The following is a 15,427-nucleotide window of genomic DNA, read 5'->3' on the forward strand; positions in this document are numbered from 1 at the left end:
GGCTCTTTTCGTGACCCTGGCGTCGTAAATGTCCTGTAGTGAGGGGAAGGCAGCTCCCGCGATGTACTGTGCAGATTTTATCACCCGCTGGACAGCCTTCCTGTCCCGGGCTGTGCAGTTTCCGTACCAGACTGTGATGGAATTGGTAAGGATGCTTTCCACTGTACATCTATAGTAGTTGCTGAGGATTTTGGATGACATTCCAAATTTCCCCAGCCTTCTTAAGAAGTACAGTCGCTGCTGGACTTTTTTAATGTTCTGATGTGTGTTGTGAGACCAGGTGAGATCCTCACTGATGTGGGTTCCGAGGAATTTTAAAGGTTTTCACCCTTTCCACCTCTGTCTCATCTATGAATAGTGGTGTGTGCTGCACACTCCACTTTCGTGGATCAATAATCATCTCCTTGGTCTTGTCTGCGTTCAGGGAGAGATTATTGTCCTGACACCATGCCACCAGATCCGCCACCTCTCTTCTGTACGCCGCCTCAGCCCCCCCGGTGATCAGTCCGATGACTGTTGTGTCGTCCGCAAACTTGACGATGCTGGTGTTATTCTGGGAGGCCACACAGTCGTATGTGAAGAGGGTGTACAGCAGGGGACTCAGCACGCAGCCCTGGGGGGTCCCTGTGCTTACGGTTCTTGTGCCAGATGTGTGTTTTCCAACTCTGACTGACTGAGGTCTGTCTGATAGAAAGTCCAGTACCCAGTTACAGAGAGCAGGTGTCAGTCCAAGAGTGAGGAGTTTTGTAGAGAGTTTGTGTGGGATAACCGTATTAAATGCTGAGCTGTAGTCGATGAAGAGCAGTCTGACATATGTGTCCTTACCCTCCAAGTGTGTGAGGGTGGTGTGGATGACCGTGTTGACTGCGTCGTTCGTGGACCGGTTCTCACGGTACGCAAACTGTAGAGGGTCTAAGGTGTCTGGGATGGTCCTCCTGATGTGCGTCATGACTATCCTCTCAAAGCACTTCATCACTATCGGAGTGAGTGCGACAGGACGATAGTCATTAAGGCAGGTCACAGTGTTTTTCTTTGGGAGGGGCACGATGGTGGTTGTCTTGAAGCAGGTGGGCACCAAAGCTTGTGCCAGCGACAGGTTGTAAATGTCAGCCAGCACCTCAGCCAGTTCTGATGAGCAGACCCTGAGGGCACGCCCGAAGATGTTGTCTGGGCCGGCCGCCTTCTGGGGGTTTATTCTCCTCAGAGCCGTGCACACCTCTGCTGATGTCACCGTGAGTGAAGAGTCCTGTGTGTGCTCCGTGGTCGAAATCCCTCTCTGATGGTAGGTGTTGAGGGCGTCGAAGCGTGCGTAGAACTCGTTCAGCTCGTCTGGCAGTGTGGGTTGGCTGGTTGTGGCCCCCCCGCTCCTCTGCTGGTAGCCTGTGATGTGTTGCAGGCCTTGCCACATTCGCCGGGAATCTGTGGTGGAATAGAATCCCTCCAGCTTCAGTCTGTATTGCCTCTTGGCCTCTTTGATGGATCTCCGTAGGTCATATCTGGCCTTCTTGTAGTCCTCAGCGTTGCCTGAGGCAAATGCAGTGGAGCGGGCACGTAGCATGTTCAACTTCACAGTTAATCCAGGGTTTTTGATTAGGATATGTCCTGCAGCATTTTGTGGGCACAATGTTTTCAACGCATGTGCTGATGTAACCTGTTACACTGGAAGCATATTCCTCTAAGTCCACAGTAGAGTCATTATCCCTCAAAGCAGCAGTTTTAAACACATCCCAGTTTGTACTGATAAAGCAGTCCTGCAGTACTAGTTCTGTTTCCTCGGTCCATACTTTAATATCTATACTCCCTGGGGGGGCTTGCTTGAGGCGTTGTCTATACGCTGGATAGAGGAACGTTGAGATGTGGTCGGACTGCCCGAAGTGTGGCCGGGGCACAGCCTTGAAGGCTCCTCTCACTTTGCTGTAGACTTGGTCCAGAATATTATTCTCCCTGGTCGGAAAGTTGATGTGTTGATGGTATTTAGGGAGGACACTCTTAAGGTTGCGGTGGTTGAAATCTCCGGCTACGATGAGCGCGGTGTCCGGGTGTGCAGTCTCGTGTCTGTCGATGACGTCATGCAGCAGCCCCAGTGCAGTCGCGGAATCCGCTCTTGGCGGGATGTAAACAGTCACAATAAACACTGCACTGAACTCCCTTGGTAGATAGAAAGGTCTGCATTTCACCATCAAAAGTTCAACATCAGCTGAGCAATGACTTTCAACAACCTGATCATCCGAGCACCATCTGTTGTTTACGTAGGTACACACGCCGCCGCCTCTCGCTTTTCCCGAGGCTAATGTGCGGTCCCCGCGGTAGACAGAGTGTGTCTCAAGCTGGATGGTAGAGTCTGGAATGCTGTCCGAGAGCCAGGTTTCCGTGAAAATAAGAGCACAGCACTCTCTCATCTCACGCTGGGTTGTAATCCTTGTCCTCAGCTCATCCATCTTGTTGTCAAGTGAGCGAACGTTAGCTAGCAGCAGACTAGGTAGCGGTGGTCGCGTCGCTCTAGCCTTTAGCCTAGCATGTAGCCCACCTCTCTTGCCACGTATCCGCCTTGGCCGCTCTCTCCGTCGGCTGCGTTGCTCGTCCACGTCCGGTGCTGGGGGAGCTTCCCGGTCGGCGTTAGCGGGGTCCCGTCGTAGTAGGAGGTCGAGGTCTTTTAAGTTGAAAATGAGCTCATGGTGAACTTTGCCAATATCCAGAAGTGATGCTCTGTCGTAGCTCACTAATGCGAACGAGAACTTTGCATTTAGGATGCATACTAACACTATAATGAGTAATAAACAACGTTGGTGTCGGGAGGACAACACAAAGACGTCAGCCACGAGGGGCGCCATCATCATTAGCTCTATCTGATCATTTCTGTGTCTTTTTTGACCTAGAGACTGTAACATCTGTTCCTCCTATTTCTGTGTGGTTAAAGAAAAGGTACATAAATGACAACACAAGTGTACAGTTTATGGAAGCCATAGCAATGACACCAACATTGAGTGCTGAGACAGTTGATGATCTTTTGGATGAGTTTAATACAAAAGTCTGTAATGTCATAGATGTGGTGGCTCCAATCAAAACTAAGAGAAAACCAAACACACAGAAAACACCTTGGTGGAGGACTGAGATGATGCAGAAATTGAAATCTGACTGTAGAAGAGCTGAGCGTAAATGGAGATCAACAAAACTCCAAATTCATCTAGAACTATACAAAATAAGTCTGTGAAAATTCAATGATGGCTTGTTCAAAGCAAAGCGGCAATACTTTTCTGAAATTATTGGCAAAAATGTCAACAACTCTCACACGTTGTTTTCTGTAATTGAATACACTATATGAATACATACTTCCGACAGGCACTGTACTAGACTTAAAAAACACACGTTACATTATGAAAATGGCTCAAAATACACAAAACTGAATATTTATACAAAAAATGACTCCTGAATTACACTTCAATAGCAACAAAAACAGTAATTATACAAAAATACACGACTCCAAAAAACATACATTACAAAAAAATGTAAAATAAAAAAAAACAGCAAACATTTATGCACAAAAACACAACAAAAAGATACACAAATACACATGACTCCAAAAAACATATGTTACAGAAAAATACACCCAACAAAAAAAGTATAAAAGTGATGATGAAGTCATGCGCATGTCCCATAGAATTAAACCAGGAAAATTGCACACACATTTTGCACCCGCAAATATACCCCTTATGCTCCCACATGAATGCATACTTCCGACGGGCACTGTACTAGTCGGTGAGATGTTAGTCAGGTATGAACCCAGCAGGTCTCTCAGATCTATGGACACAGGTCAGATAGTGGAGCCCAGAGCTCACAGTAACCATGGTGATGCTGTGTTTTGTTGTTATGCTGCAAAGAAGTGGAACAAACTGCAGCAGAGCTGAAGTCAGCATCACATGTGAACATTTTTAAATCAAAGTTAAAGGAACTTTTTTTCTCTACTGTGTATGATTGAGAGAGAGATTTATGGTCATGTTGTTGATGTAATGTGTTTGTTGATGATTTTAATTGATTTTACTGATGATTTTAAATGTTCTTATTGATTTTAAGCTGTTAAATGTGTTATCATGTAAAGAACATTGAGTTAGCTTGTGTATGAAATGCCCTATACAAACACATTTGCCTTGACTTACCCTTCTTGTAGTCAGTTCCTGAGCCCCTAGTGCCTTACATCAGACACGGCATGTTTGCACCATGTAGCAGATAGCACTGTCCGCATGTCCGTGCTAGCTGTCCGTGCTAGCCGCTACATTGAGGTGGTAGCGGAGGCTGCAAAGCTCCAATGATCAGGCAAACTCTTTCTTGCACTATATGCACACAACTTTTCATTCGGTGTTTATAAAAGCCAAAATAAACGCAAAAGAAGCTGAGTAGCTCGGCAGTCTCCCGTCTTGTTATTGTAGTCTGTGCATCAGTATTATGGTATAACGGGAGCTCTTGAATGAGAAAGGTTCCGCGCTGTTAGGAGTGCAAAAAACAGTGTAAAAAGGAAACTGAATAAAATAAAACTTAAAAATAAATCTAATCTTACAATAGTTTACGCCAGGTCAATCGCTCTCCTGGATCGCATGACTTCATAAATGATTGAGAAATTAAACCTAACAATTCATCTTCTGACCTCAATTTGAGGGCACTAATTTGTTCATTTACACAACCTACGTGTGTGGAAGCCATGGAAGTTCTTCTAAAGAACAAAGTTAGCTACGAATAGTGAAATGCTCTGTGTGCGAATGACTGGCTCCACTAAATGTGCTTTTTTTGTGGTTTCATCCCCCCACACACTCACCTGCTCCATGATCCTGTAATAAGCCATAGTAGTCCGTCACCATCACGGGTCTGTCATTTCCTCTGTTTGCAGAGGTCTAAAGAATACTGATAAATCCTACCCTATAGAAGTACTGTTACTTGATTGAAACTAAGTCATACATTGAAATACTCAAGTACAAGTAAAAAGTAACTCAATTACATAGTACTTAAAATAAAAGCTACTAGTTACTTTTACCCCCACGTTTATTTTTGTTTATACTGCACATCTTGCCACGATTACCTTACATACAGTAAACATCTCATGTAGAAACTTAAAAAGGAAAAGATGAAATTTTGCACAATTGGAACCTAATTCATTTTCCACAAAGGAATCTGTATAAAATAAAAGGTTTGTCAAAATATACAACAAGCAAAGTTTTTTTTTTCATTGGTTCCATAAATCGTTAGTTAGTTAGAGGGTGATTTGCTCCTTTCTTCCTGCAGGGTGAGCCCAAACACCTCGATCCAATTTGATGATGCGTTCCCACTTTGATGACGAATTTGATGTGGCACTGAGCTGGAGAAGCCACGCCTCCAGGAAGCTCTCTGCTGTGATTGACATGTAAACAGACACGCCCACGAAGGAGAGCATTTCAGCGTCCTTCACACAGTGCTCTGTATGTATTTTCTACTGTCTATGTATGTACCGGTGAACGCCCCGCCCCCACGCCCTGTATAAAGCAGCATGAGCTCGGCTATGGAGTAGGTGGGAGGGGGGCGGGCTGTTCTCTGGCCCTACGTCACCGTGCGTGTAGGAGGAAGTCAGTGTTCCGTCCATAGACACGCCCACTCATGAATATGCATAAGCAGGACGCAAATCAGCCTGTTTGTGTAGAGTTGATCAGAAAGTGACTTTTCAGAGGCTAAAACTCTGGAAAACAGGCGAGTTTGGGAAAATAAACCTCAAATATTATGTTTTTGTGGTTCTTAGAACAAATGGAGATGATGGTGATAAATAGCATGATATGGGACCTTTAAATAAAATGAAACCAATGAATTCAATTCAAAATTTAAAAAAAATTATCAGGCTCTAAGTATAGATACATTAACAATACATGAACTCTAAAACTGAAAAAATAACCTCCATTCAATGCTGTTCTGACGCCGTGCATTACGTTTAATCTGATTGGTCGGGTATATTTTATGGGTCCTCATACTTTTTTGATTACATTATATATATATATATATATATATATATATATATATATATATATATATACAGGCCTTTTTAAATATAATTAAAAAGTTAATTCAGAATATTGTGAAATCCTTCAGATCCAACAGTAACAGTATCCATTTTCTTATTTTTAGGACACAAAAATAACTTCTATTAATTCCGTTGCAGTCATCATGAGTAAAGTCAGGTTATTTTGTAGCTTCTCAAAATTTTCAGTGTTGATGTTTTATGAATAATTTTAGTAAAATTCCAAATAAACCTTCTGCCTTCTCACTTTCATTGCTCAAATCTTGTCTTTTTATATGTTCTTTTCTTTATATACAAACTATGATAATAAAAAATATTAAAACCAAAAGTAAATGGACAAATAAATGACTATAATATTTGGGTGAAGTATGCATAAAAATAATGGACATTCTGTAAAACACTCATTTCTCACAGCACTGACAGCAGAGCCACAGCAAGGATAACTTTATCCTGGTTGTTAACCTGCTCTGCAGCAAATTAGCTGCAGAGGCTAAATCACCATGGTTACTTAGCCAATTTTTCCCAGCTTTATCCCCTATCCTGGTTTTGTACAATACCCCCCTGGTCTCCTCACACAATACGACTGTTTGTTGTTTCTGGTCCTGCTATTGTTTTCATTCAGTCTGTGGGTGTTTTAGCTGTAGTTTTGTTTTATGGTGTTACAATCCATATCGTATCCCAATAAACTGGTGACTGACTATCTACTGTGAGGCTGGTGTGAAGAACAATAGATGTTAAAACCTCTACAATTTGACACTTTTGCAAACACACACGGAAGTTGATCACAAGAAAGGAGGAGCACCAGTAGATTCATTACACCAACTCTGTTTTAGGGGTACATGTACCCCAATTTGAGAAACACTGCTTTAGAACATCCAATTTGGCCCACAGGAAAAAATAAATGTAATAAAATGACAGAATGCTTTTGTTACCTCTAGACTGGATTATTGTAATTCTCTTTTAGCAGGCTGCCCGAGCAAGTCGCTTAAGACACTTCAGCTGGTTCAAAATGCTGCAGCACGTGTACTGACTAAAACTAGGAGAAGAGATCACATTACTCCTGTATTAGCCTCTCTGCATTGGCTTCCCATAAAATATAGAATAGAATTCAAGATTCTTCTTCTCACTTATAAAGCCCTAAATGGACAGGCACCAGCCTATCTCAAGGAGCTTGTAGTGCCATACAATCCCCCCAGAACACTACGCTCTCAAAATGCTGGACTACTCGTTGTTCCATTCATCTCTAAAAGTAGTATAGGAGGAAGAGCTTTCAGTTATCAGGCCCCACTTCTCTGGAACCATCTACCAACCACGGTTCGGGGGGCAGACACCCTCTCTACCTTTAAGGTTAGGCTCAAAACATTCCTCTTTGATAAAGCTTTTAGTTAGGAACCAGCTCATAGCTCATAGTTAAGATGCAATAGGCATAGACTGCCGGGGGGGGGGGGTCTGGCATGCTCGGTTGGAGAGAGGTTGGAGAGGGCGTTAAGAGAGAGGTCATTTAGGCTAGAGAGGGACCGGAGAGGGTCCCATTCCTCTCTCTAACACTCCCTCTATGTCTGCTTCTTCCCTTGTGTGTTTGCTCCTGTACTCCTTCTGGCTTTTGTCTTGCAGGTCCGTGGGATCCTCAGTGTGGAGTTACAGAGTCTCAACAACTCTGTCTCCACCCTTTCCTCTGCACACACCCAACACAGCATAACGTGGATGGCTGTTCATCATAGGAATGGGATCCACACAAGGTTCCTGCTGCTTAACAGAAGGTTTTCCTTGCCGCCATGATGAATTCATGTTGGGTGTGGGATACATATGTATGTGTATATACGTATATATGCATATGTGTGTATCCATAAAATGAAGAGTCCGTCCTTGAGACTGCTCTACTGTAAAGTGTCTTGAGATACCATTGGTTATGATTTGGCGCTATACAAATAAAGATTGATTGATTGATTGAGAATTAACATGAAGAATCAATATGTAAATTACCAACTAATTCACTTATAGATATCGCAGTCCCTCAAAATACACAAATTCAATTAAATTTTACGATATTCACCAGCGCTCACAGTTTCCCCAAGTTTATATCACATGATAGCAATCATTTTACAAGCAAAAGATGAAAAAACTCTAAATGTTTCCCCAAATCCTGCAGAAAATGATTGCACTTCTCAATGTGTTAACCTTGAATGACATTTGTCACTGTTTTAATAAAGATTAAAGACAAACCGAGCATCGTTTGGCTCTTTTATTACCGGACATCAACATGATTTTTACCAAAAATTGTTCTGTCCTGTAGGAAACTGATCTGTGTGGTTGTGGTTGTTCTAATGTATTGTGACTCCATCTCTGCTGACATGTGCTTTATGTAACAGCGAGTCATTGTGTTCCTCTTTTTAAGTAAATGTGCAGCTTTCAAAAGGCTGTTTTCCATTCAAGAGATGATAAAAAAAACCAACACTCTCTCAGATTGTTCAGTGCTCTGAGTGATTACTTAGAGTTGTTCTTCTCAAAATAGATCAAAACACGCTGAATAGAAGCTGAGAAATGTGTCGAATGACAGCGCAGACTTGGAGTGTTTAGAGGAGATGGATTTCTGTCCGCACACATGAGCAACACAGCTGAGTCTTTTTATGGAGCCTAAATGATTTGGTTAAATTGATTTCTTAACTCCACTATGTGGGCCCATAATCCCAGGTCTTTCAAATTAACGTTTTCTCGAAGATGCGTTCAAGAAACTTGAACAATTCAATGGATTTTTTAAACATTCCCGGACAGGCCGAACAAGGCGTGAAAAGAGGAAATGTTCAGGTAAAACTGGTGTTACGCTCAGCCTAGGAGCCACTGAACGGCACATGAACGCGTCACCCTATACCAGCCTCAAGCAGCACAACAACACACGTTTACACAATCAGGGCTATTTATTTAAGCCACATGTAAGAAAAATAATAATTACCAGACTGGGTTACGCAGAACCCAAATGAAAAGAACATAGGGTTTCTAGCCAACTGGGCCAAACTGGAGAAACGGATAACAGAACCGCGTCGGTCTCGCTGCCAGCTGTCAGACTGTCAGCTGTCAAAGGACGGAAGGACGTGGGTAGGATAACCCGCCCTCTGAACCACCTCTGGGTCCATCCGACGTCACCTTGCTCATTTTCTAGCCGGCCTCCACCGAAGCTCAGCCAATCCGACGTGGACCCGTTACTTCCACAGACCACGTAGGTTGGGCTGTTAATAGAGTGACACACACCCCTCCCCCGGCGCACAACACAGGAACACAGGTAGAACACAAAAATTTGACATACAACAACAGTCGTATCACTGTAGATATGCACACGCACGCCCCCCAGCTGCTGGCAATCCTTTCTTTTCTCCTCCCTGTTTGTTTGTGCGTGCATGTTCACTGAGGAGGTTTTTATATATATTTTATACTGTCCTCCCCAACAGGGATACCAGTGTAAAACCTGCCTTTTCCCCTATACTCTCCTCCTATTGTTTTCCAACTCTCATCTAAATATGATGGCACCCCAGATGGTGCCTCGGTATGTTGGTGTGTGTGTTCTTCACTCCAACTACCAAGCTAAATTCCTTGTACTGTTTTTTAAACTGTACTTGGTGAATAAAATCATTTTTCATTGTGATTCTTATGTTTTTATAGCAGCCAGCGTTCAACCTATAGAGGGCAGTCACTCTGACATTTCACAACTAAATACGACAAATTTAAATATTTTGACTAAAATGTTTTGAGAGTTGGACCAGGAAATGAAAGAACACTTAGTCCTTCACAAAATTTACCCAAAGAAATGAAAAAATCACAAAATCAGGTAAATAGTGAAGTGAAGATCCTTCAGTGACTTATAGTTCCATCACTTATTGTTTCAATATTGTCGGTGCCTTCCACGTTTAAAAGGCACGTTAATGTTGAAATTGCTCATTTTCCAACCTAAAATCTGCGACACAATTGAAGTCAGACTGACCTGTGTTTGACTTCTCTAGTCAATGTCAATGAGTTCTTATTCAGTACAAAGATGAGCAATTATCAGATCTATTCCTCCTTTTTCTTTACTTTCTTGGAGCATTTTGTAAATATTTTTTCTCTTTGTTTTCACTTGTAGATAAATTGCTTTTGCCTTTTGACCCTGCACACACAGGTCGCTACATGCTAAGCTAACCCAAAAATGGATTTTCAACTATACGGAATCAATGCAAGATAAAGTCGAGACGTTGGGAAAGAGATTTGCGGCTACCAGATTGTGTGTAATATATACAACAATGCAAAAATTATTAGTAACAATTAATAATGTTGACACAAAAATTTGCATCGACATCGTTTAATGTTGAAAATTCATGATAAAATTAGGCCAGCGACCACTTTCTGCTTCATTTTTGCTGCAGTACCATACATAAACTGCTGGGAGCAGTGTTGATTCACCATTTACATTGTGAAGAAGAATTGCGCAATGATTTTTCTCACTGAAGACGGACTTTCCAGGGGTAAACTTTAAAACATGGACACAGTCAAGGTGAGGAGCTGTCAGCGAGAGGAATATGATTAAAGCAAATAACACAATTACCATGAAGGTAGAGGTCAGCCATCAACATCATGACCCGTTCGCTTCATTAACGCCTGGACAGACAAGGAGCTGCAGTAATTGGTCAGAGAAGCAGTTGCACCGTCAAGGAGACCTCTGAGAAACCAAAGCGGCTTCTGATTGGTGGAATTAATGTGCATTGGAAACAAGTGGCGAAGTCTTAAAAAGGCTTCTTATGATTATCAGAGTGTCCTGTTTATTTTCACAACAGAAAGTTAGAATCTGTTTGTTGGATGCTGCAGGTGTGTCATAACACTCTATATACAGTATTTAATTACCAACAAACTGTACAAGACAGGCTGATGTCAGATGACCACAAGCAGACACTGTCCACCATTGTAGTCTAGCGCGTCTTGTTCTTGTTTGAACACTGCGCATGCGCACAAATCAGTAGCTCTGCAATTGTTATAAAGAATGTGGAAAAAAACGTAAGAAGCCATATAATTGGCTGAAAGCAAACACACCTGATTGGCTGATTAATCTGTCAGTCAGTTTTATTGACCCGCGATGTCAGGGCACTCAGTTCAGATAGACCAATTGGAGTAAAACTATGTAAATAAAAGCTGCATGTTGGGGATATTTCAGGAGCTGCTTTGTTTAATAAATGATTGAGCACTTCTGTAGGGGGAACATTAGCTTTGTTTCTAATTGCTAGAATTTTATCAGTAAAGAAGTTGATGAAGTCATCACTCAGGTTGACAGGAATAGAGGGTTCAACAGAGCTGTGGCTTTTGGTGAGCCTGGCTACAGTGTTGAATAAAAAACAAGGATCATTCTTGTTTTACTCTATTAAAGTTGAGTAATGAGAAGTTCTAGCTTTGCAAAGGGCTTTTTCTATAAGTGAAACTCTTTTCCCAAGAAATATAAACTTCTACCATGTTTGAAGAGAGCCACTTCCTTTCCAATTTTCCCGAGGCCTGTTTTAAAAGACGCAATTCCGATTTATAACAGGGAGCGACCTTTTTATGAAATGTCTTCTTTTTAAGTGGAGCAACAGCATCCAGAGCTGTGTGCAGTGACAACATTGCACTGTTGACAAGATGATCTATTTTCTCTGTCATAAGACATTGATAGCTACTCTCTGTTGAGGTATCATATGGATCAGAGGTAAGCAATGATGGAACTAAATCTTTAAATCTAGCTACAGCTTTTTCAGACAGTGATTTACTATAGTGTACTCTTCTCTCAGAATTTAAGCAGGCTGATATTCTGAATTCAAAGGACAACGGGAAGTGATCTGAAAGAACAGGATTTTGAGGATATATTGTCAGATGGTCAATATCTAAACCATACGTTAGAACAAGGTCCAGGGCATGATTAAGATAATGAGTTGGTTTGTTTACATTTTGTGTAAAGCCAGTTGAATCTAATAGTGAGATAAATAATTTATTTAAGCTGTTGTTTTCATCATCAACATGAATGATAAAGACACCTACTATGATAGCTTTATCAGTGATCAGCACTAGATCAGTGAGAAAGTCAGAGAATTCAGAGAGAAACTCTGAACATGGACCATGAGGACGGTAAACTATAATCAGTAAAGTGGGTTTTTCTATCTTGTTTTTGGGATTACACATTTCAAGGGAGAGGCTTTCGAATGATTTTTTGGTTTAGTTTGGTTTTTGGGGTAACTGATATGCTTGAGTGAAAAACTGCTGCCACTCGTCTTCCTCGACCACTCTCACGAGGAATATAGTGATTACCATAATTGGGAGGACTGGATTCATTAAGAGCAACAAAAATCTTCATTTTTGAGCCAAGTCTCTGAGGCATAATACACCTAATTGATGGTCATTTATAAGATCACTCACTAAGAGGGATTTAGACGAAAGCAATCTCATATTTAATAGTCCACATTTTTCATTGTTTTATGTTGTTTGTAGTTTTAATTTTGATTAGATTTTTATGGTTAATTACTCTATTTTGGGCTTTAATTTGTATTGCATGTGGTTCTGTACTGTTCAGCACAGTGCTTATGGGGTACAGTTGCTCTATATTTTGAGTAAGGGGCTTATACTGAGCTAGTCATGTGCTTGTGGAGTTGTGAATCACAGACTGTAGATTTAATTTTAGCATTTGTGCTCCATGTCTTCTTTGAATAGATCAGCACGTTTCCAAAAGAAGTCAAAGTTATCAATAAATGTGAAATTATGGAGTTTGTAGCAGTTTTGCTGCTGTAATAAATGGCTCTATACCCCTATTTAATCTAGGGAGAGGGCCACAAATGAATATAGATTTCCCACTTGCCTTTAGAATGTTAAAGAGAAGGTTAAACTAGTTCATGGTCCATACTGACTCACGTCGGGTGGTATCGTTTGTCCCTACATGTAACACTATTTTAGTGACAGTTGCTGGCAGCTTGGGTAACATTTGATTAAGTTTGTTTAAGATAGTGTGAACTGTAGCACCTGGAATACAGTGTGTGATGGCATTAAAGAATCTAATATTCCTTGTTATTAAATCACCAATAATGAGTAGTTTGTGGGAAGATGGTGTTAGGAGTGAGTGTGCGCATGTTATACTGGTCGGGAACGTCCGGCGGGTGGATCACAACTGGCTGTGGTGGTGTTTCTGTCCTTGGAGTTGACTGGCATTGGGGCATCTGTGTGGGAACATCTGGTGGTGCTCGGGTTGCAGAAAGCTGCGGGAAAGTTTCTGTTATCGACTCCTGTTGGCGTTGAAGCAGTTCTGCTTTGCGGTGTTCTTCCGTCATCAGCTGGCATTGAAGCGGTGCAGCAGTAGCATGCCTCTGGGCTGCAGCTTTGAGGAGGTTTCAACGGGCTACAGAGGAGGTTTTTGGCCGGTGGGAATTTAATCCAGGCGATGGTGGAGGCGTTTTCCTGGCGGTTGTTTTGGTCGGCTTCATTGGACTAAGTTTGTCCCCGTTTTCAAATGAGAGAGTTTCAAAACAATTGTGGAGAGTAACCGGAGGAGGAGGGACGCCGTTTTCCGTTTTATTCTTTAACAACCTTCCTTAACAACAGCCCATGATGGCAGGCGTGGTATGGAACAGGACAGTCCTGGACCCGGATTCTCCCAGAGAACTGTGTTGTTATCACCTGGAATAATATGGAGGAAGGATGACAGCGCTACTGACTGCTGTACAACCGTGCCCGTATACTTGGTGAGTAATTCATCTTTCTATTTTAGCTTGTTAGAAAGGCGAAGAATCTCTTCCCATTTTTTGGTAATTTCTTTGTTAGCGTTTAGTAGCAAAATGTCTTTCTCTGATGGCAGGAGAGGAGCAGTGTCCCCACCGTCTGTAGATGCGTTTGTAGATGCGGCCATCTTGCGGTACTCACGGAATGAAAGCGGCTCCATCGTTCCCAGCAGCTTACAATAACAGCAGTTCACTATCACAGCAGCTATGACAGCATATTCAATTCTATCATCCTCACACACACACACACACACACACACACACAGAGAGAGAGAGAGAGAGACACATACACACACACACCATGGTGACAACATCTAAACCAGCAAAGACAAGGTTGTAAAAAAACCTCTGTAGACTCATACTATTATTATGCATGTAATGAGTTTGACTGAATACATTGAGTCTTGTTATAATTTACTAAGTTGAACATTTGTACACTTTATTTTAAAATGTCTCCAAATATTATTAAGGGAAGGAAATCTCTAATAATTTTTGATCATAATGCAATTGTATTATTTCAAACTGTTTCCTAACTTTTTCTTACTCTTCTGTTTTAATATATTATTATTATTATTATTATTACAAACATCCCTAAACACTCCACGAGCTATCATCATCTAGACAGTCCAGACAGTATTTTCTGACTTCTTGGATTTTAGCTCTTCTGCCAATAAATATTCTTTTCCAATATATATATTTTTTTTTACTACACTTTCACCATTTCCTTCAAATAAGTTACCTTTGCCCATCAAATACCTTTCCTTTCCAATAAATATACAGTTTCCTTTTTCCCTGTACTTGCTCTCTTTTTGTTCCACATTTGCCCTTTTTCACTATTGTTTGCCACAATTTGCTTATTTAAGCTACATTTTGCCATTACATACTGTATCAGCTGTTTCCTCTTTCTGCTACACTATTTTGGCCCAGTTTTAGTCACTTTTCACTCTTTTTTTGCAATGTTTTTTGCCACGTTTGGACCATTTTATGCCATCTGTTACTTATTTGTCACTTCACTTACACTTTACTCATCTCCGGTCACAGACTATGTTACCATTAGCCTCTGTTGCTGAGTCGGCCCCTCCTCGCTTGTCTCACAGCCCAGCAGCAGTGCTGGCAGAGTGATTGATTGACAATGACAAACAGTGGACCAATAATATGCGATAGCTGCTGGCCAGACACTGCTAGCCAATGATGATGGGCTGACTGGTCCAATCAGAGGGCATTTAGAAAATGAAGAAACGTGCACCGTCCCACATGGCACCTGATGGGGTCATGTCAAAATAATCATTAAAAAAAATGTAGCGCACCGGACCGGCCCACTTCAGGTCAATGACCCACCAGGCATTGCCCAGTATGCCAGAAGCCCATGCATGGTTATTGGCGTGTTGCAGTCAACTTGAATTGGTGCACATCGCCACATACTGTACATGTATTATTTCATTACTTTCCCATTCTACACTCAATGTCCATTCCATTAAAAAAAATATAGACTATTTGCAACATGCCAATAACCAAGAAAGAAGAAAAAGAAAAAGAGTTTCTATGATGTCATGAGTGTTTTTCCACAGCCAATGAGATTCAAGAATAGTTATTTTCTATGATGTCATGGGTTTCAATTCAGAAACCCAAACAGATCAAAGGACATTTC

Source organism: Gouania willdenowi (genome assembly GCF_900634775.1).
Source record: "Gouania willdenowi chromosome 24 unlocalized genomic scaffold, fGouWil2.1 scaffold_320_arrow_ctg1, whole genome shotgun sequence".
In the NCBI taxonomy this organism is placed as follows: domain Eukaryota; kingdom Metazoa; phylum Chordata; class Actinopteri; order Blenniiformes; family Gobiesocidae; genus Gouania; species Gouania willdenowi.